The sequence below is a fragment of the Choloepus didactylus genome, chromosome 6 (assembly GCF_015220235.1).
Source record: "Choloepus didactylus isolate mChoDid1 chromosome 6, mChoDid1.pri, whole genome shotgun sequence".
Lineage (NCBI taxonomy): Eukaryota > Metazoa > Chordata > Mammalia > Pilosa > Megalonychidae > Choloepus > Choloepus didactylus.
In genome coordinates, this window is record NC_051312.1 from 100,619,376 (window position 1) to 100,643,635 (window position 24,260).

The window sequence follows — 24,260 nt, forward strand, 5'->3', positions numbered from 1 at the left end:
AGAAAATAAATTTAAATCCAAAAAACTCATTAGCTCTTCAATTAGGCAAGAAAAAGAAATAAAAGACATCTGAAATGAAAAAGAAGCAAAACTATCCTTCTTTGCAGATGACATGATCCTATACATAGAAAATCCCCAAAAATCTACAAAAGATACTACAGCAAAGAAGTGAATTCAGCAAAGTAGCAGAGTATACAAGAACAACATTCAAAAATCAGTTGAGTTTCTATACACTAGTAATGAGCAATATGAAAAAGAAATCAAGAAAAAATTTCCACTTACAATAGCAACTAAAAGAATCAAATATATAGGAAAAATTTACTAAAGGTGAAAAGGACTTTTATAGAGAACTAAAAAAACATTGCAAAAAGAAATCAAACAATAATTAAATGTAAGAACGTTCTGTGTTCATGGATTGGAAGATTAAATAATGTCAAGATGTCAATTCTATTCAAAGCAAGTTATAATCTATAACACAGCAGACAAACGAAATATAACACAATCCCAAATGAAATTCCAACAGCCTTCTTTGCAGAAATGAAAAAGCAAATCAACAAATTTATGTGGAAGGGTAAAGGGCCCCAAAAAGCCAACAACATCCTGAAAAAGAACAAGTTTGTAGTATTCACTCTCCCCAATTTTAAAACTTATTACAAAGCTACAGTGGTCAAAAAGGCATGGTACTGCCACAAAGACAGACTTATAGACAAATGGAATCTAATTGAGTGTACAGAAGTAAATCCTCACATCTATGGCCAACTGATTTCTGGCAAGGGTGCCAATTTACTCAACTGGGAAAGAACAGTCTCTTCAATAAATGGTGCTGGGGAAAATGAATCTCCATATGCAAAAGAATGAAGGTGGACGCCTACCGCATGCCATATACAAAAACCAACTCAAAATGGATCAAAAACCTAAATATAAGAACCAAGGCAGTAAAACTCCAAGAAGAAAACAGGATTTTACATTAGGAAATGGTTTCTTAGACTTTATACCCAAAGCACAAACAAGAAAAGGAAAAATATACAAATGAAACTTCATCAAAATAAGAAAAATTTGTACATCAAAGAACTTCATCATGAAAGTAGAAAGACAATGTACAGAATGGGAGAAAACATTTGGAAACCAAATATCTAATAAGAGTTTAATATTAGAATCTATAAGTAAATCCTATGATTCAACAACAACAAAAAAGACAACAATGTATGCCCATTTTTACATACATAAAAATGGGCAAAGATTTGACTAGGCATTTCTTCAAAGAAGATATACAAATGGCCAATATACACATGAAAAGATTCAACATCATTACCCATCAGGGAAATGCAAATCAAAACCACAATGAGATATCACTTCACCCACTAGAATGGCTACTATAAAAAATGAAAAAATAGCAAATGTTGGAGATGATGTGGAGAAATAGGAACAGTCATTCATTGTTGGTGGGAAAGTAAAATGGAGCAGCACTGTGAAAAATAATTTGGTAGTTCCTCAGAAAATTGAAAATGGAATTACCATATGACCCAGAAATCCCACTTCTAAATATATACCCCCAAAGAATTGAAAGCAGAGATTTGAAGAGATATTTGCATACCGATGTCCACAGCAGCATTATTCACAATTGCCAAAAGATGAAAGCAACCCAAGTGTCCATCAACCGATGAATGGATAAACAAACAGTAGAATACATATACAATGGAATATTACTTAGCCTTGAAAATGAATGAAGTTCTAAGACAAACAACAACATGGATGAAACGTGAAGAAATCATACTGCATGAAATAAGCCAAACAGACAGGGACAAATATTGTATGATTTCCCTGATATCAAATGATTATAATCGGCAAATTCATAGAATCAGAAACTGGAATACAAGTTACCAGTGGTCAGGTGGGCTAGTGAATGGGGAGTTAATGCTTAATTAGTACAGAATTTCTGCTTCAGGTGACGGAAAAGTTTTGGTGATGGATGGTGGTGATGTTAGCACAACGCTGTAAATGTAATTAACGCCACTGAATTACATATCTGAATTGTGTTAAAGGGGAAATTTTAGGTGGTATATATGCCACTAGAATAAAAATTATAAAAAAAAAAAAAACATAGTACTCCACAACACAAACAGTTAACCCTAATGTAAACTATGGATTGTAGTTAATAGTACAATTTTAATAATATTCTCTCATCAATTATAACAAAGGTACCACATTAATGCGAAATGTAATAATGGGGGTGGTATATGGGAGCTCTATATTTCCTACCTGAATTTTCTGTAAACCTACAATTTCTCTAATAAAAAATTAAAGAAATAAAAGAAAATAAGCTCTTTCTTCTTGTTTTCTATGTCACAAAATATCATTTTCTGCTTATAAGCCCTACCTCTTAAAAATTATATTTGCAGAATAATTATGTAAAAGACATTATTTCCTATGTGCTCTCTCTTTCATCAAAACATAAAAATACATTTTATTTTATTTTCCACAAAATATTGCCTCAGCATTTTTACCTACATAAGAACTCATTTAAGTATCGCCAACAACTGGCATTCACTCAAAAAACATTTACTGAGCCTGCCATATGCCAGGCACTGTACTAGCTTCAAGAAATACAAAGAACAGTTTACAATACATATATATAGTGGTTTATCTAATGGTATACATCAATGTCAACACTTTCAAAACTTCCTGAATTTTCCCTTTTCAGAAACAACTGCATCCAGTTGAGTCCATTTTGTCAATTTCGTAAAGGTAAATGCTAGCCAACATACTGAATTATTAAACTGAAACCACTTACGAATATTTTAAGGCAAACATGGGAGAGAAGTGACAGAGGAACATAGTAACTAACTATACACAGATCAAATCATCATTGCACTGGCACATATATTGCCAGTTCATTTCTAAGAAAGCTGCTGAAGGTTTCCCTAGGAATGGCTCAGTTTCTAGGAATTCAGAGATCTTACTAGACTGATGTCAACTTATAAGCCCTCCAGGTCTCTGATGAAAGCAGATACTCTGAAGCAGTAGCCGCAAACTGAAAATTCCTACAGGAGCTAGGAAGAAAGGTAAATGAGTACCATAAGCCAGGAGTTAGAAATCATATGGCCTTCCTGGATTATCTCCTATTTTCCAAAAACTTTCCTACGTAAAAATAAATATTTCTCTACTATAAGAAAAATGATATTGCAAATGCAAGCAACATTTTTAACTAGAAGAAATTTTCAGTCAGCTGAAAAATCAGTAAGTTTTCCTACAAGTACTAGTGAGATCCCAACTTAATTCCATTCAATGTGTAACATTTCCAAAAGTAAATTTTAAGAAAAGGTCACTGCATGAATCCAAGCCCTGTACTGGATTTTCCAGCCAAGGCAATTGGGAAATAAAATAAAATAAAATAAAAATTAGACAAGATTGTAAAGGAAGAAGTAAAAGTATCTCTATCCTCAAGTTAGAACTAATAAAATATGTCAGCAAAGTTTCAAATACAAAATCAATATGAAAAAAATAAATTTTATTCCTATATCCTAGTAATTAACATGAAAATGAACTTAAGAAAATACTTCCATTTATAATAGCATCAAAAAATAAAACAGGAATAAATTTAACAAAAATAGTGCAAGACTTGTGCAATTAACCTCAAAACAGTAATTAAAGAGCTAAATAATTAGAAGATATTCCATGTTCATGAATCAGAAGACAATATTGCTAAGATGACAATACTCCCCAAACATATCTATGGATTCAAGGCAAACCCTGTTGAAATCCCAGCTGACTTTATACAGAAATTGATAAGTTTATCCTAAAATTCGTTTGGAGATGCAAAGGAATCAGATAAGAAAAACAAAGTTGTAGAACTTACCCTTCCTGATTGCAAAACTTTGTACAAAACTACAGTAATCAAGACTTTGTGGTATTTGCAAAAGATAGACATGAAAAGCAATGAAAGAGAAGTCTAGAAATCAACCCATATATTCATAGTCAAATGATTTTTGGACAAAGGTGCCAAGATAATTCAATGGGCAAAGTCCTGTCAAAAAAAAATGGTGAGCATACAGTGATATTCACATGCAAAATATGAATTTGGATCCCTATTCCACATCATAAACAAAATTAATCAAAGACCTAAATGTAACAGCTAAAACTTTAACTCAGAAAAAAACACAAATGCAAATCTTCATGACTTGGGATTAGGCAATCGTTTCTTGGACACTATCAAAAAAATGAAAGAATAGGAGAAAATATTTGCAGGCCATACATCTAAAAGAGAATCTAGTCTTCAAAACATATAGTGAACTACTTCAACTGAGAGATTTCAAATGAAGTTTAGAGGTCACTCAGGTGGACATTCTTATGCACTACATAAATAATGCTTTTTAGGTTTTAATGAATTAGAATAGCTAGAAGTAAATACCTGAAACTATCAAACTCCAACCCAGTAGCCTTGACTCTTGAAGATGATTCTATTACAATGTGCTTACAATGGGTGACAGTGTGATTGTGAAAGCCTTGTGAATCACACTCCCTTTATCCAGTGTATGGATGGATGAGTAGAAAAAGGGGGCAAAAACTAAATGAAAAATAGGGTGGAATGCGGGGGGGGGGGGGGAATTTGGGTGTTTTTGTTTGTTTTTTTTTATAACAAGCAGGACTTTTTTATTTCTTGAAACTACCTTCTAAAGTATAATATAATACAGAAAATGCTGCTTTAAATATGGAATGAATCAAAATCCACTTGATAAAGAAATTCAAGATGCATAAGGAGAGATAACTACATCGAATTCTGTCATGCACTAAAATTAATCTGACAACTATGTACATTTCCAATAACAGTTTTTCCAAGCTTATGTTAGAAAGATATCATGAAACTGTAATCCAATAAGAACAGGTCAACCTTGTTTGCAGGAGTTTCAAAAGTTGTGATGGCGTAATTGTTCCACTCTATAAACAGTATCCAGTCTTGAATACAATATCCATATACTGTGGACTTTCTGCAACAAAAGATTTTTGTTTGTTTTACTTTGCCACAAGTCAGGGAAAAAAAAATCACTTTTTCCAACCCCATGTTCTGATTGGGGTTTTAGGAATCAAGGTTTGCCAAAGAGAATAAGAACCTTTGTAAGGGGTAAAGCTTCAATGATCTAGAAGCTTACACCACACTACTTTGACAACCAGGTTATTTTGTTTTAGAAGACCTACAGACTATGCCCCACAAATGTCAACCTTTAAGGCTCAGACCTAACTCACTGATTGTTTCTATCTGGGTGGTCACTTGCAATCCATGTTTTCTTCTTGGTTTCAACCAAGTCTTATTTCACTGTTGTTTATCATGCTTCCCTCAGTTTGAAAGTTGTCATACAGAAGGTAATGCTCCCACTCCTCTTTGGAAGTTTACATTTAGAGAGCAACAAGTGACTTATCACTCACTCCATTCCCCAGGCTTTTCCAGTTTATACTCAAATCTCTAAGATCTAAGGGCCAATAGGCATAAAGCAATAGGCATAAAGACTCTTCTTACCTCTATGCACGCCTACTGAGGTCATCAACACTCACACTCGACAGGCACATTAGATCACAAGGGCCTCAAGGGAGTTGCCATGAGAATGAACCCAATTCTTACTCGCCTGGTCACCAGCCAGGCTCCAAACAATTATAAATGTAACAGAATTCTTAAGACACAAGAGCATCTTCTTTAACTCAGAAATGAGTAAGAAAACATGTACAATATATAAATGCAAAGCAATAAATTCTAATCAATATTGCAGAAGGATTCTGTTAAGTGTAACACCAATAAGCTGAAACTAACTTTCTTAAAAACATAATATTTAGGATGGGCTAGCTGACAGTCCAAAAACTGCCCATCTAATTGCTCACTTACATTCTATCTAAACATTTCTGGAGCAAGTGTGTTCACTATAAGGGACAAAAAACAGACAGTACTATCTGGACCTAACTCTAAATGTGAAAATGGGTCCACAGGCACACTCTTAACCCTTTTTCCAAAGAAATATGTTTAAATGGCTTAACCATATAGAGCTATAGCTTCCCGGAATGGTTGCATTCAGTCTCTGCAGATGAGCTAGTTTCCGTTGAAGTAGCTCGGTTAGGGGACACTCCTGTCAGTCTTGGGGAAGTTCTAAAGTTTTGAGGTGGAGGAACTTTTCCACACAGGAAGCTGATCAAATCTTCTCTAAATATAGTTCTTCTTCATTTTTTAACCCAAGCCAACACATCCTTATTGCATTGCTGATAGCCTATCTGAATTCCAATATCAATCCTTCGCTAATGAGTATCCACGCTTTATATTTTCATGTCATCACAGAGGGGGGAAATTAACTCCAGAAAGGGATTTGTGCATAAAAGGCAATCTATCAGCTTGAACTCTGATCACAGATTTCCTTTGTAGAGATTGGTGATGGCGGTGGCTGCGTTTTGGAAGGGCACCCAGAGAGAAAGTCCTGGCTGCTGACACACTCAGTCTTTGTAGAGCTGGACCACGGAGGTGGCCAAGTTCTGGAAAAGGTGCCACAGCTTCTGCTGCCTGTGCTCGGGCTGCGCGGCGGCTGCCACCTCCCCCTGCAGCTCAGGGGTCAGCTGCTCGTCCTTGGCCAGACACTGCCACTCCCACTTGGAGAACCAGTGCTCCGGCCTGTGTTCCTGGATCTCGGCCTCGCCCTCCTCTTTCAGCTACTCCATCCTCCGTGGCCTCCCGAGGTCTTGCCGTGGGTGTTCTTTTTACTTTTATTTCTTATTCTTATTCTTTCTGGTGTAATGAAAATGTTCAGAAATAGACTGGGGTGATGAATGCATAACTATATGATGGTATTATGAACAGTGTACACCATGGATAATTGTATGGTATGGGAATATAACTCAATAAAACTGAATTTAATTTTAAAACATCAATGTTCAGGGTGATTTCATCAACATGGCGAAGTAAACAGCTATTGAAAACTTCTCTCTAGAGATTCAATGAAAAAAGGACAATTCTGAATTGTTTGAAACTCTAGAGATAGATATAGACTGGAGAAAGACCCTGCAAATGCCAAACTGAAGGAAGAGAAGAATATTAGATAGGAATCTTCCAACCTGGACCAGCCAGTCCTCTTCCCTCCCCCTCACTTAGTCTCATGTGGGAAGGGCACAGAATCAGCACACAGGACCCCTCCCACCACAGACAAAGACTACAAAATCTCTAACAGTAGTGAGACATACCCCCACTATTTGAAGACCCTGGGGTCAGGGGAGGACATTTCAAGGCCAAGATCAGTAAAGGACAAAGAAACTGAGAAAACATGGACAGACACTGTGCTTCCAGCCCTGGTTCTGAAAGCCCTACCCCACCTTGTGGGAAGTGGCATCCAGCAACCGTTTCCTTGCCTTGGGGATGGACTAGAGAACTGCGTCAGATGAGGGAGTAATTTGCCACATGGGAAGCCCCACATTGAGCCAGATTTTGGCTGGCAAAGTGAAGGCATAGGAATCCTGCAGTTTAAGCTCAACTATGTAAATGCAACTTGTGCTCAGAGGCAAAGTAGCTTCTGAGGTCAATTAAGTTATTGAACAGCACCATCTGCAAGGTGCAAGGGAATGGAAAAACTTTTTAAAAGATGCTCAGACCCTTCCTTAAGATGACAGGAGCTGGTCTACATGCCCTGTATGGAAACCCAGCCCCGTTTTGGCTGAGAAATACAGAAGACCCAACTGTTAAAGCAGAGCTATAAAACAAACCCAGGTCTTGCTGGCCAGTGGAAAGCAGAGCACCAATGGAAGCCAGCAGAATTGTATTACCACATGCAGTGAACTTGCTTGGGTGTCCAGAGCCTAACTCCCAGCCCTGTGGCAGGCCATGGTGGGTGACTGATTTGGGGGGAAAGACTGGGGAGCAGAGCCAATGTGACAACTGACCAATGAGAGAAACAAAGAAAAGACAGAGATCAAAGACAACTAACAAGAAAACCCTAGGCAAAAGAGAGAAAACAACCTCCAAAATAAACTAATCAAGAAAATCAGATGGCTAGAGAGCAAAAAATCATGAGCCACACCAGGAAACATGAAGATACGGCCCAGTCAAAGAACAAACTAACACCTCAACTGAGATTCAGGAGTTGAAACAACAAATTAAGGATGTTTGAACAAATCTTCTATATCAAATCAATGAGTTGAAAGAAAATGTGACAAAAGAGATGAAGGATATAAAGAAGACACTGGATGATCGTAAGGAAGAATTCATAAACTTGAAAAAACAAATGGCAGAACTTACAGGAATGAAAGTCATGATAGAAGAGATGAGAAACACAATAGAGACGTACCACAGCAGACTTGGAGAGGCAGAAGAAAAGATCAGTGAACTAGAAGACAGGACATCTGAAATCCTACACACAAAAGAACAGATAGGAAAAATAATGGAAAAATATGAGCAGGGTCTCAAGGAATTGAATGTCAACATAAAGCAGATGAATATACATGTTATAGGTGTCCCAGAAGGAGAAGAGAATGGAAAGGGGGCAGAAACAATAATAAAGGAAATAATCAATGAAAATGTCCCAACTCTTATAAAAGACATACAACTACAAGTCCAAGAAGCACAGAATACCCCAAACAAAACTGATCCAAATAGACCTACTCCAAGGCACTTAGAATCAGATTGTCAAATATCAAAGACAAAGAGAGAATTGTGAAAGCAACAAGAGAAAGCAATCCATCACATATAAGGGAAGCTCAATAAGACTAAGCACAGATCTCTCAGCAGAAACCATGGAAGCAAGAAGGCAGTGGAATGATATGTTCAAGCTACTGAAAGAGAAAAACTGCAACCAAGAATCCTATATCTGGCAAAACTGTCCTTCAAAAATGAGGGAGAGTTTAAAATATTTACAGATAAACAGACACTGAAAGAGTTTGTGAACAGGAAACCTCCTCTACAAGAAATACTAAAGGGAGTGCTACAGGCAGATAGGAAAGTATAGGAGAGAGAGATTTGGAAAAAAGTGTAGAAATGAAGATATCAGGAGACAGAAAGAGGGTAGAGATCAGGCATTTGATGCTGAAGGAGTAAAGAACGTTCAAGAGGACTGATTGTATAGATCCAGAAATGGATAACACAATACTGTGTAATGGTAGCACAATTTTGTAAGTACATTGAATAAAGATGACTGTGAGTATGGTTGAAAGAAAAAGGTTAGGGGTAGGTATGACACCAGAAGGAAAGATAGAAGATAAAGACTAGAACTGTATAACTCAGTAAAACCTCGAGTAGCCAATGATTGTGATTAAGTGTACAAATATAAGAATGTTTTTACATGAGGGAGAACAAATGAATGTCACCTTTGCAAGGTGTTGAAAATAGAATGATACTGGGAAAAAATACAATCAATGCAAACCAGAGACTATGGTTAACAATAAAAAAAAAATCAATGGTCATTAGAGAAATACAAATTGAAATCGCAATGAGCACCACTTCACATGCACTAGGATGGCTGAAATTAAAAAGACAGACAATAATAAGTGTTGATGAGGATACAGAGAAATTGTTGCCCTCATACATTGATTATGGGAATATAAAATGGTACAGTCATTGCAGAAAACAATTTGGCAGTTCCTCAATAAGTTAAACATAGAATTACCACATAATCCATACATTCCCTTCCTAGGTATATACCCAAGAGAATTGAAGGCTATGTCCTCAAAAAACACTGCATACATATGTTCATGGCAGTATTATTCATAACAGCCAAAAAGTGGAAACAACATAAATGTCCAATCACAACTGATAAGCAGATAAAAAATATGTGACATGTCCACTCAATGAAATGTTATTCAGCCATAAAAAAACAATGAAATACTCATGCTACAACATGGGTGAACCTCTTGCTATCACTTATTAAGCAAAAATAAGCCAATCAAAGAAAGACTACATATTATAGGAATCCATGTATATGAAATATCCAGAATAGGCAAATCCATAGAAACAAAATAGATCAGTGTTTGACACAGGATGTGAGAGGTTGAAACAGGGAGTGACTACTAATGGGTATGGTGCATTTTTTGGAGGATGATAAAAATTTTATGAAAAGCGGACTTCCAGAAAAGATTGGAGCTCCGGGTTCAGTCCTCCCAACAAAAGAACTATTAAATAGGCAGGAATTGTCTGAAACAACTATTTTTAAACTCCAGAGGATAGAAGAACAATTTATAGCATCCAAGGAAGAGCAGAAGGAAGAGGCACATAAATGACAGTAAAGAACTGTAATTGCTCTCTCTGCATGGGTTCTACTGGTGCCCATCCCCACTCTTGCGCAGACCACCATTGGGTCTGGTCCTTGGCTAGCTGCTGGTGACAGAAAGGGATGCAAAAATCCTCTTCCCCAATAACAGGGGTGGGCACAATCACTGATCATGCCTTTTGAATAGTGAATTCAGATCACTGGGTTATGGCTTGGATGGCAGATATTATTTCAACCTACCTTGGACAAAGTTGATGGCAGCCATTGTTTCATCCTTCACCAGACAGGGGTGGAGGCAGTGGAGATTTAAAGACATAGCACTTCCTCATGGCTGCAGGGATGGTTAGCTGAAGGGCTGCATCAGCTAGGCAGGCCAGACAAACTCAGCTTTGGGAAGGCAATAGGGAAGATTTTGGAGCCCTTCCTGATCCCATCCCCAGGACACTTTGAAGCCAGTCTGGGTCCCCATCATAGGTCACTGGCCCTGTTTTGGCTGGGAAAGACTGACTTGGGAAAGTCCTCTCTGGTGCACCCCTCCTCCCAGAATTTTCCCTCTAGGCAAAAGTAACATAACATAATGAAACGAGAGTAAAAACTATAAAGGCCAACAGTCTGGAACAAAGGTCTGCTGGTTGCAAATACCCAGGAGAGGGACAACTGTCTCCTGGGAAACAGAGAGGACAACCAAACTCCTATAAACAGGGGAATTCCAAAACAACTGAAAAACAGAAGCCAAGACAAGACAGAGGCCCAGAAAGACAGGGAAAATTGAGCACACTGCATTTGCCTTGGGTAGACCTTCCAGATAAGAGGGCCAATAAGCAAGAAAATTTCTGTCTTAAAACCGTTCATTACCAAACCAAGAATCAGACATCCTAGGGAGTAAATCCCAGAGTTAACATTTTAAAACATCAAATAATAGCCAAAAAAGTAGAAACAATCCCAAATGCCATCAACAGCTGAATGGATAAACAAATTTTAGTATATTCATATAACGGAATACCACTCAGCCAAGAAAAGGAGCAGTAAAGCTATATGAAAACACAGTAAAGCTGTATCTCAAGAACATTAATTACACTAAGGGTAAGGAGTCAAGTATATACCAAGTGTATAAATTCATTTATGTGACTCCATTTACATTTGGGAATGGCAAAACTATAGATACCAAAATCAGATCAAGGCTTTCCAGGAGTTAGGGGTAGAGGAACAGGGTGACAACAAAGAGGCACAAGGCAACTTTTCTAGTTTATTGGACTTCTTCTATGTCTTCATTGTGGTGTTGGTTACCCAACTGTAAACATTTGCCAAAACTCAGAGAACTCTGCGGTTCCAATGGTGATTTTTACTATATGAAAATTCTTCCTCAATAAATCCAATTTAAAAAATAATAAAAATAAAAAACAGTTATAAGGAACAAAGATGGTCATTACGTACTAATAAAGGGTATTTGTAACAATAGGAATATGTAACAATTATAAATATATATGTACCTAAGAGCAGAGCCCCAAAATATATGAAGCAAATACTGACAAATTGGAAGGAAAAAACTGATGGTTCTACATTAATAGAATGAGACTTTAACACCACTATCAACAATGGATAGAACATTTAGGCAGAAGACCAGCAACGAAGTACAGGATTTGAATGATACACTAATCCAACAAGATCTAATAGGCATATATAGAACACTACACCTAACATAAAGAGAATACGCATTCTTCTCAAGTACACATAAATCACTCTCCAGGATAGACCAGATGTTTGGTTCCAAAACAAGTCTCAATAAATACAAAAATATTAAAACCATACAAAATATATTCTCCAACCACAATAAAAAAAAACCTAGAAATCAGTAACAGCAGGAAGAAGGGAAAATTTAAAAATTGTGGAAATTAACAACATATTCTTTTTTTTAATTTTGAAATAAATTCAAAGTTATAGGAATAGTTGCAAAAACAATACTAACCCCATACACAGAATTCCATCATACCCTGACCCCCCTCCCCCGATAGCTCAATCCACCAACTTTAACATGCTGCCATATCACTATTTCTTTCCCTTCCTTCCTCCCTCCCTCTCTATCATCCATCATCTATTGCTGTCTTCTGAACATATGAGAGCTAGCTGCACACAACCTTGAACATACACTATAATTCACGTATACACTTCCCATGAACAAGAACATTCTTTTATGCAATCCCATTGAGTGCAGCTAAGAAGTACCAGAGATTCAACAATGATACAAAGCTTACATTCTATATTTCCTTGTCCTTAGGTCTCAACTGTGTCCCTTTGAGCCACCTGTCCTCTATCCTCCAATCCCATCCAAGTTCATCCTTGGCATTCAATTGTTGTCTATTTAGACTTTTTTTTTTCAGTTGTGGAAACATATATACAGCCTAAATCTTCCCATTCCACCCCCTCCCTAGCCTTCCACTAGTGGGATTAATCACATTTACAATGTTGTAATGCTCTTTCCCACCATCCATTACTAGAAATTTCCCTTCACCTCAAACAGCAGCCCTACACTCATTTCTTAACTCCCCATTGCCCCTTCCCCCATTTCTCTTAAACCAAACTCTGCTTTTCATCTCTATGGTTATATTCTCTGATAATTTCTTTGTGTTTACTGTGGGGCTTAAAATTAACCTCTTAAATCCATATCAATCTTGTTTTTCTTTGACACCACCTTCACTTCAATAGGACACATAAACTATGTTCCTATACTCCTCCATTCCCCCACCTTTATATAGTTGTCTAAAATTACATATTTTACATTGAGTTCAAAACCACTGATTTGTCATTAGAGTTTGTGTATTTTATATCATGTAGGAGGTAAATAGTGGAGTTACAGTTCAAAAATTATTGAATTCTATTTGTATTCCATTGTGGTTGAAGAATGTGCTTTGAATATATTCATTTTTTTTTTTAATTTCTTGAAGCTTTTTTTATGTCCCAGCTTATGGTCCCTTCTGGAGAAAGATCCATGATCACTAGAGAAAAATGAGTGTCCAGGTGATTTGGGATGTAAGGTACTATATATGTCTGTTAAAATTCTCTATATCTCTTTCTCCTTTCTTTGTTTCTCTGTTGGTAGGGCTACCTTTAAAGTAGGGCAGGTCTTTCATTGGCAAAGTCTCTCAGCATTTGTTTGTCTGTGAAAAATTTAAGCTCTCCCTCAAATTTGAAGGAGAGTTTTGCTGGATAAAGTATTCTTGGTTGGAAATTTTTCTCTCTCAGAATTTCAAATATGTCATGCCACTGCCTTCTCACCTCCATGGTGGCCACTGAGTAGTCACTACTTAGTCTTATGTTGTTTCCTTTGAATGTGGTGAATTGCTTTTCTCTGGCTGCTTTCAGAACTTGCTCCTTCTCTTCAGTATTTGACAATCTGATCAGAATATGTCTCAGAGTGGGTTTATTTGGATTTATTCTATTTGGAGTTCGCTGGGCATTTATGCTTTGTGTATTTATATTGTGTAGAAGGTTGGGGAAGTTTTCCCCAACAATTTCTTTGAATACTCTTTCTAGACCTTTACCCTTCTCTTTCCCTTCTGGGACACCAATGAGTCCTAAGTTTGGACGTTTTATTTTATCTATTGTATCCCTGAGATCCATTTCGATTTTTTCTATTTTTTTCTCCACTCTTTCTTTTGTTCTTTCATTTTCTGTTCTGTGGACTTCTAGGTCACTGAAATGTTGTTTAGCTTCCTCTAGTCTTGTACTGTGAATATCCAGAGTCTTTTTTATTTGGCCAACAGTTTCTTTTATTTCCATAAGATCTTCTATTTTTTTATTTCCTCTTGCAATGTCTTCTTTATGCTCTTCTAGGGTCTTCTTTATGCCGCTTATATACTGGGCCATGGTCTTCTTGATGTCCTTTAAATCCTTTGCCATGTTTTCGTTCCTCGATTGTAGTTCTTTGATTAATTGTGCAAGGTACTGTGTCTCTTCTGATATCTTGATTTGTGTGTTTGGAGTTGGATTCTCCATATCGTCTGGTTTTATCATATGCATTAAAATTTTCTGTTGCTTTTGGCCTCTTGGCATTTGCTTTGCTTGATAGGGTTCTTTCAAGTTGTAAAAAAAAAAAAAATACCTATCTAATTTTTCAGAAACACAGTTTGGTGGAATACACTTTCTCTAACTACCTAGCAAGTCTGTGAGTTACCTATACCCCTCAAGTCAGTTCTCCACCTTGCCCCTGTGGTGTGTGGGGAAATGATTCTTGTGGGGTTCAGTTGGAGAACTCAGTTTGGGTGTGTTGCTGGAGCCGTCCACCCTGAATGTGGGGCATGTGTACGGGTGGCCAGGGAGGAAGGACAGCTTTAATATTCAAATCCCCCAAGTTCCTGGAGATTCAAGGCTGCCACAAGAGTCTAAGCCTTCATTTCATTTCAGCCCCAGACCCTCTCTCTCGCTGTCCCACAAACCACTGGACTTGGCGTAGTGTCCCTGGGTTCTCCGAGTGGGACCCCCGCCCAGCAGCAATCCTCCAGGACCCCTGCCGAGGAATGCTGTGCTCCATCGCCAGTGCACGCCGTCCCTCAAGGGAAGCTCTGGGCTGCCGGGCCGTGCCGGGGCGCTTTCAGCCTGATGCAAAGACAGCTGAACGAGGCGTCTCAAACCCCCCCCTCCTCACACAGTTCCTCCTTCCCAGCTCCAGGACAACTGGCAGGGCTCTGGGCTGTGGGAACAGCCCCGGGCAGGAGTTTATCCAGCCCTCCGGGGAGCCAGATGCAAGCCGCGGGGTTTCTTTCTGCTTCCGGCTCTCCCCTCTCTTACCCTGGCCCCAAGGGTATCTGCAGCAGGCTATCTTCCAGGCCAGACACCGAGAAGCCGGCTGAGCCCCCTCTTTCTGTGTTTTACTGCGTGGTTCCCACTATCACAACTGCAGTCACTCCTGGGTTTCCCCCCCCCTTTTTTTTTTTAAAGAGCCAGTTGGTCTCCAACCTCCAAACCCTGGCTTCCCCAGACTGCCACACGGCTGCGGGTCTTCCAGCCAGCTTACTCACTTGTTTCAGAATGCAGACTCCCAGTTTCACCAAGTATACGGCCCCTGTGGAACTAGCAGACCTCGTCCAGCTGGCGCATCACTGTAACCAGTATTCTGGGTCACTTTCTGGTTTTTATGTAGTGTTTTTCACGGAGGTGTTTTTTTGCCCTGTCTCACCTAGCCACCATCTTAGTTTCTCCTCAACAACATACTCTTAAATAACCAAAGGGTTAAAGAGGAAATCAGAAGTGAAATTAGGAAATATCTTGAGGAGAATGAAAATGAAAATACAACATACCAAAACTTATAGGATACAGCAAAGGCAGGACTGAGAGGGAAATTTATTTAAAAAGAAGAAAGACCTCAGATCAGAAACCTAACCTCAAAATTGGAAAAAACTAGAAAAAGAAGAGCAAACTAAATCCAAAGAGAGCAGAGGGAAGGAAATAACATAGATTAGAGAAGAGACAAATGAAACAGAAAAACACAACAAAAACCAATAGAAAGAATCAACAAAACCAAAAGTTGGTTCACTGCAAAGATTCATAAAATTCAACAAAATTTTAGCTAGACCAACAAAGAAAACAAGAGAGATCATACAGATAATGAAAATTAGAATTGAAAGGGGGACAATCCTGACCCCACTGAATAAAAAGGAGTAAAGGGGATACTATCAACAACTGTATGCCAATAAATTAGATAAAATAGATGAAATGGACACATTTTTAGAAACACACAAACTACCTATATTGATTCAAGAAGAAATGCAAGATCTCAACAAACCAATTACTAGTGAAGACATTGAATCTGTCACCAAAAACCTCCTAACAAAGAAAAGTGCAGGACCAGATGGCCTCACAGAGGAATTCTACCAAACAGTATAAGAAGAGTTAATTCCAGTTCCGCTCAAACTCTGCTCAAAAAATTGAAGAGGAGGGAACACCCCCTAACTCATTCTATAAAGCCAATATCACCCTAATATCAAAGCTGAATAAAGATACCACAAGAAAAGAAAGCTTCACACCAGTATCTCTTATGGATATAGAAGCTAAAATCCTCAACAAAATACTAGCAAACCATGATAAACAGCATATTAAAAGAATTATACACCATGATCAAGTGGAATGAATCCCTGGTATGCAAGAATGGTTCAACATAAGAAAATCATTTAATGTATTACACCACAACAACAGAATGAAGGGGAAAAAACACATGATCATCTCAACTGATGCAGAAAGGCAATTGACAAATATAGCATCTATTCTTGATAAAAACACTTAGAACACTAGAAACAGAAGGAGACGTCCTCAACATGATAGTAGGCATATATGAAACACTCACAGCTAAAGCCATGGTGAAAGACTGAAAGCTTTTCCTCTAAGATCAGGAAAAAGAGGATGCCCACTGTAACCACTGTTATTCAACACTGTACTGGAAGTTCTTGCCAGAGCAATTAGGCAAGCAAAAGAAATAAAAGGCACCCAAATCAGAAAGGAAGAAGTAAAACTTTCCCTATTTGCAGTTAACAAGATCCTATATACAGAAAATCCTGAAAAAACCCACTACAAAGCTCCTAGAGCTAATAAATGAATTCAGCAAAGAGGCAGGGTACAAGATCAACACCCAAAAATTATTAGTGTTTCTAAACACAAGCAATGAACAATCGGAAGATGAAATCAAGAAAAAAATCCCATTCACAGTAACAACTAAAAGAATCAAATACGTAGGAAAAAATCTAACCAAGGATGTAAAGGACTAATACACAGAAAATGACAAAACATTGCTAAAAGAAATTAAAAACCTAAATAAGTGAAGGACATTCCATGCCCATGGATTGGAAGACAAAATATCTTTAAGATGTCAATACTATCCAAAGAAATTTATAGATTCAATGTAATCCCAGTCAAAATTCCAATGGCTTTCTTTGCAGAAATGTGAAAGTATATCATCAAATTTGTATAGAAGGGCAAGGGGCCCTGAAAAGCTAAAGCCATCTTGAAAAAGAAGAATGAAGTTAGAGGTCTCACACTTCCTAATCTTAAAACTTATTACAAAGTCACAGTAATCAAAACAACATGGCACAAGGGCAGACATATAGACCAATGGAACAGAATTGAGAACTCAGAAATCAACCTTCACATTTATGGCAACTGATTTTTAACAAGGGGCAGAGACTACTCATTTGGGAAAGAATAGTCTCTTCAAAAAATGGCACTGGGAAAACTGTATCTCCATTTGCCAAAAAAAAAAAAAAAAAAAAAAACAGAAGGAGAACCCTACCTCACACCAAATACAAAAATCAACTCAAAATGCACAAAAGACCTTATAAATGCTAGAACTATCAGACTCCTAGAAGAAAACATAGGGAAACATCTTCAGGAACTTGTGATAGGCTATGGTTTCTTAGACTTTATAACCAAAGCACACGCAACAAAAGAAAAAATAGATAAATGGGACCTCATCAAAATTAAAAACTTTTGTTCCTCAAAGAATTTTATCATGAAAGTAAAATAACAACCTAGAAAATGGGAGCAAATATTTGGAAACCACATATCCGATAAATGATTAATACCCAGAATATATAAAGAAATCCTTCAATTAGCACATAATAGCTCAATAGATGTAAGTTTCTTCCTATCATACTCTTTTCCCATGTGCCCTATGCCCTACTTAAATTGGCTTAATGGGAAAAACTTTTTCTTTGAAGTCAGCAAATTTATATTATAGTTCTACAAATCACTAGGTTTCTGACTTAATCATAGGTAACTTACTGAACAGGTTTCAGTTTCAATTTGTACATCTATAAAAATAGAGAATAAAATTATATGCCTTTGATAGGAATGGTGAGAAATGAATGAGTTAGTACGAATTAGTGGCTCTCAAACAACTTTTTTGTCAATACCTGATACAGTTATTGTACGGAAGCCCACAATGTAGTTGAATAGGGGATGGCAACTGGAGCCCAGGCTGAAGCACAACACTGCATTCCACAATCAGCTTTTTGCTTATCAGTAGTAGTGTAGAAAATGAAGCTAAACATTTCATAACAAGGCAGAGGAAAGGTATTTGTAAATATAGGGGGTGAGAAGTTATTTCAGCCAATGTTTTATAAAGCTCTGTAGAGAGATCAATAAATAGAAAATGAAATTAGACTGAAAAAGAAAAATATATTTTTTTTTTGTACAGCAAATCTGTAGGTGAGGCACTTCTGATCTAATGGTAAACATCAGATGCCCAAAAATCATCTGGATCTTTTATGCAAGATCTAACCAAGAGGGAAAAAAATAAGTATTTTAGCTTGTTCATATCAGTATACTGTTAATACTTTCATTCCTAAAATCCAACTTAGGGGAACTGTGCTAAGACTGTGAAACAGGTGATTTTAAAAAAGCTATTTTTCTTTCTCCAAGGCCAGAGGGGATTTTTGGAAGAGGCCAGAAAGAAAGTCATAAAAACAAGTGCTCTGAACAGCTGGGGAGTGAAAACTGAAATCTTTCTCAGGATTATCCTAAGAACTAGCAAGTTTTCAAATCCCTGTTGTAGAAGAAAGGCAACAAATAACTTACTTCCAAGATAACTGTTCCATTTTATTCCACCCCACACCCCTGAAAAGTGAAAACCATGTTTGGTATAGGTCACACAAGAAAAAGTAGTTTTTTAATTGAGAATCCTACATATATGCTTTCTTTAAGAAACAAACAGAAATTTAGTTGAGTATTGACAATTTCACTTTTTAAATTCTGCAATCCACAGACCTGGATAGGTCTTGGAGGCAATATAGTATTGTGGAAGAATCACAGGCCTTGGAGTCTGAAAATTCTGCTTTACCACTTCCTAGCTGCATTAATTCAGGATTGTAATAATAATTATTCTAAGCACATTAATGTAAAAACTTGCTTAACCCTCATAATTACTCTGTACATAGGTATTGTTATTTCTCCCACTTTCAGATGAGAAAACTGAAGTTTAGAGATGAAGTAGCTTGACCAAAGTCCTGTAACTAGTGACAGAACATGGATTTGAACACAGGCACCCTAACTCCAGAGACTGCACTCAACTATTTCATCACATTGACTACGGATATGCTTTTCTGTTTTTGTTTTTGTTTTTGTTTTTTTCTTTATTGCTCTTTATTCAGCTGTAAAACAATATGAATTTATAGGACCATTGTGAAGATTATAAGTACGATACATATGTAAAATTACTGGTACATAGTAGGTACATGATAAACAGATTATTTTATGATAATTATTAACACAGATCATGCTATAGAATCTAAAATTAAAGCAGCCCTTCCACACCATGGTTCTAATTTGAAATAAAGATGTTAGGAAGTTTTAGACTCAGCCCACAATTAAAACTCTCCCTGGCTCCTTCATCCCCACTTTGTTCACTCCACCACATGATTTATAGGCATGCCCTTCTCCTTCAAGAAATTTTAGATCCTTTGAAAGGAGGGAGCTTATCCTTTATTCATCCTTATAATGGTTACAGTCTCAAACACTGTGCCTGGCACAAAGAATATGCTTAATAAGTGTTTGTGAAAGAAGGAAACAAGGGAGGGAGAGAAGAATTGGGATAGGAGGAGGAAGGAAAAGAAACAGGGAAGGTAAGAAAAATGGAAGGCAACTAAAAACTAACCAAAACATCTAAAAGTTAGTATTAAGAGTATTCTGTTTTAATGAAATACACTTTATCTTTTTTTAGAACATTCCAGTGTATCTCAACTATTGCAAATTATATTCCACAACCTTTTTCATAACATTTTATTGTCTTTGTCTCAAGCAGTGGTTCTAATAAAGTATAAGGTGATATTCAGTCCTTTTTGCCTTGGAATTATATAACTAGTGTAAAAATCAGGCAACACTTTGGGTCTAGAAGGTCTCAATTTTCTCAAAAACCATGTTACATGTAGTTTGCCTCTTTAAATATAAACACTAGTGAGCTCCCAATTTAATTGTACTCAATATGTAGCATTTTCAAAAGTAAATTTTAAGGAAGGGCTACTATATGAATCCAAGCCTTGTCAGTTGCCAAGTGACCATTCTATTTCTTGCAGCTGTGAATGTTGAAACACGCAACTAATGTAGCTGTCAGGAAGGCAAATATTTTGTTTATGATCTTGAAAATTAATCAATGACTAGTGGCTAATTTCTGACCAACATGTGCACAGGGAGGGTGATTCTACCCTGAGCACAATAAATCTTGGAAAATGGATAAAAAAATCTAATTTGGCATTAAAATGAAAATTCCAGAGAAAATTCTACATATCGGCACAAGACAGGCAGGTTGTTTTCCCTGCCTTCTATTTCCTTTTATCTTTTGTTCAGAACCATAGGAAACAACAAGATTTGCATACCTAAAGATTTTTTTAAAAAAACGAAAGAAGTCTGATTAAAAAGCATTTCTCCATCTAAAAGATTTTTACAAGTCAGAGAGCCTGGCAATGGCCAATTTCAGATGAAAAGAGTGAAGGTTTGAGAGCTAAAGTAATGCACAGCAGGTGAGTGACAGCAAAAGCTAACACTGATGCCTCTGCCACCTGCTGCAGATGTCAGGCCCTGACCCTGCCAAAACCCATGAAATGTGTGAATATCTCTGGTTTAGCACTAAAGGTTAAAATAATTGTCAAATTCTCAAAAAGCTGAGAAAATTTAACTTAACATTAAGTCATTATTAATTCAACAGACATCTAGTGAGCAAAGAATCACTGAGTATTCAAGAATAGAATAAGACAAATTCCTATTCTCACAGTCTAGTGTGAGATATATATATATGTATGTATATATATAAACATATAAATGAAAAAAGTGTTACCATCATATTTAGAAAAGTGCTACAATATTTATGAAAGACTTCACAGAAGAGATAACAGTTAATCTGGGTAAAGAAAGCTAAGGAGAATGAAACAGGCAAGTAGGAAGGTAAGGCTAGAGGCACAGAGCATAAAAGGCTATGGCTTTGGGGGAAGGATGAAATTGAATGTGACAAGTCTAAGGTTTGTGTGGGAGGTATAGAGGAAATGCAACTGGAAAAATAGGTTACTATCGGGTTATGAAAAGAAAGAATGAAAACCAATAAAGGTCTTTAAGCAGGGTGATGGTATGAGCCTGTTCTGGGGTGAAGATGTCTCTGGCAGACATATGGAAGACACACTGCAGTGGGAAGAAGCTGGTGGTAAAAAGACCAAATATGGTAAACCATTGCAATATACCAGGCAAAAGAAGATAGACTTTGGCAGTGAAGATAGACAGCTAGGGGCAAATTCAAGGGACGTTACTAAAGTAGAAATAATAGTATCTAATAAATTAAGAGATGTGGTGGATGAGGATGGAGAATCATATAAAGCTCCAAGCCTCTAACCTTGTACATTTTAGCCTTGAAGTGCTAATAATGCTTACAGACTTGGAGAGTAAAAAAACTGAGCAAGTACAGCTTGAATCGTTATACAAATGGGGAGGATCAGGAGACCCCAACCTAATTTGGCTTAAGAGACAAGGTTAGAGCCCAGGTGGAGATACCTAAAAGATAGTTAGAAACACAAGTTTGAGCTCAGGAGAGAGATCAGGATTAGAGCTAAATATTTGGGCATCACTGGCATAGTTGTGCACTAAAAAGGAGAAAATGAGACAACTCAAGGAGAGTGCAAAGAGGTGAGTTCAAAAGAGAACAGAAGACATAGCCCCAGGAAACACTACCACTGAGTGGATTAAAAGCAGAGTAGCCATCAAGGGATATTAAAAGAAGAATTTATTTGAAATCATCATCCAGCTATTGCAGTTTTTGCAATATTACTGACCACTTATTATGGACCAATCATTGTGCCAGGGATTAGGGATATAAAGACTAATATGATAGAGTTTCTGCACAAGGAATGCTGTCTAATGGAGTTCATAGATAGTTCATAGTCAGAGTTCTCTAGGGAAACAGAACCAACAGGAGATACCTGTAAATATGAAATTTATCAAAGTCTCTCACGCAATTGTGGAGATGCACAAGTCCAAATTCCATAGGGCAGGTCACAAGCTGGCAACTCCCATGAAGGTCTTCAATGAACTCCCCAGGAGAGGCTGGCTACCTGAAGAAAAAATGAAAGTCCTCTCTTCTCCCTTAAAAGTCTTCAACTGATTGGATTAAATCCAGCTGACTGAATTCTCTCTTTGCAGAAGACACACCCTTATTTGATTGTAGATATAATCAGCCACAGATGCAATCAATTGCCTTCAGGTTTATTAACCAGCCATGAAATGTCCTTGCAGTGACGGTTAGGTCAGTGTTTGCTTGACCAGGCAAATGGGCACTGTCCTGGCCAAGTTGACACATGAACCTAACCATCACAACATACAAATAAAGAGACAATTGCAAACTGTTGCACAAGTGCTACAATAGAGAAATTCAGTGTGTAAGGAGAAAACAGGATAATGAAACGGAAAGCATCGGCAATGTCAAATGTGACCTCAGCATAGATGTTATTAAGATTTGAATGTAGTCTTTAGAGTCCGAATAAAGATGTTCTTTCCAGCAAAGCATGCTGACTCAAACCTCAAAATATTTTCAGTGGTCACTTTATACATTCTATCACAAAATATCACAGAGCATTTAAGGGGCACTGAAAAGAAAAAACTCTTATCATATAGGTTCTACATGCAAATAAACTCCATAGATTGAACTGTGACAAGATAAAGAGAGTTCAAGAAGGTCCTTTAAAATTTGATAAAAATGGTATTTTTCTTCTAAGTGGACAAGAGGTAGTAGAAGAGGAAAAACAATAACACATGTAATAGTAAAAACATAAAACATGAAATACATTCTATTTGGTCAGTCACCAAGCATTACCTAAGTACCCAGTCACATAGGAGGTCTTGGGGTTATGAAAGCAGGTACCATGGTTTGGAACTTCTGAGCTGGATTTTTTTTTATAAGAGAAATAGATTTACAGTAACATGAAGAAAATATCGAGTTCCCATATACTGCTCCCCACCCCCTTATCTCATTATTAATAGTTTGCATTAGTGTGGTATCTTTATTAAAATATTATTATAATTGTACTATTATCTATAGCTGATAGTTTACATTAGGGTTCATTGTTCATGTTGTACATTCCTATAGGTTCTTTTTTTCTAATTTTTATTAGAGTATCATATATAAAACTAAATTCCCCTCTTTAAATCACATTCAAATACATAATTCAGTCATGTTAATTACATTCACAATATTGTGCTACCATCACCACTATCCATTACCAAAACTTTTCAATCACCCTAAACAGAAATTCTGGACCAATTAAGCCTTAACTCCCTATTCCTTATCCCTCACCTCAATTCCCGGATAATCTATATTCTAATTCCTCACTCTATCAACTTACTTATTCTAATTATTTCATATCATTGAAGTCATACAATATTAATCCTTTTTTGTTTGGCTTATTTTACTCAACATGATGTCTTCAAGATTCATCCATATTGTCACATTTATCAGAACTTCACTCCTTTATACAGCTAAATAATATTCCATTGTATTATATACTACAGTTTATTTATCTATTCATCAGCTGATGGACATGGGTTACTTCCATATTTTGACAATTGTGAGTAACTATGAACATTAGTGTGCAAATATCTATTTGAATATTAGTGTGCAAATATCTGCTTTCAATTCTTTTGCGTGTATACCTAGAGATGGGATTCCCAAGTGATACGGTAATTCTATATTTATCTTTCTGAGGACCTGCCATTTTCCACAGCGGCAGCACTATTTTACATTCACATCAATAATGAACTGTTCCAAATTCTCCATTTCCTCTCCAACACTTGTTACTTTTCTCTCTCTGTTTTTTTCCAATAGTAGCCACTCTAGTGGGAATGAAATGGTAAATCATTGTAGTTTCGATTTGCATTACCCTAAAAGCTAATGATGTTGAGCATCACTTCATGAACATATCGGCCATTTGTATTATCTTCTTTGGAGAAATGTCTATTTAAGTCTGTTGCCCATTTTTTGTTGTTTGTCTTTTTGTTGAGTTGTAGGGTTTCTTTATAAATTAT

General features: G+C 36.9%; 1 protein-coding gene and 1 pseudogene across 2 annotated transcripts in view; both read right to left on the reverse strand.

The window, feature by feature from the left end:
* The window catches only part of DLG2 (discs large MAGUK scaffold protein 2), a 2,332,374-nt gene that overhangs the window by 2,055,533 nt on the left and 252,581 nt on the right, over positions 1 to 24,260 (reverse strand). The window lies entirely within an intron of this gene.
* On the reverse strand, positions 6,017 to 6,690 carry LOC119538149 (annotated as a pseudogene).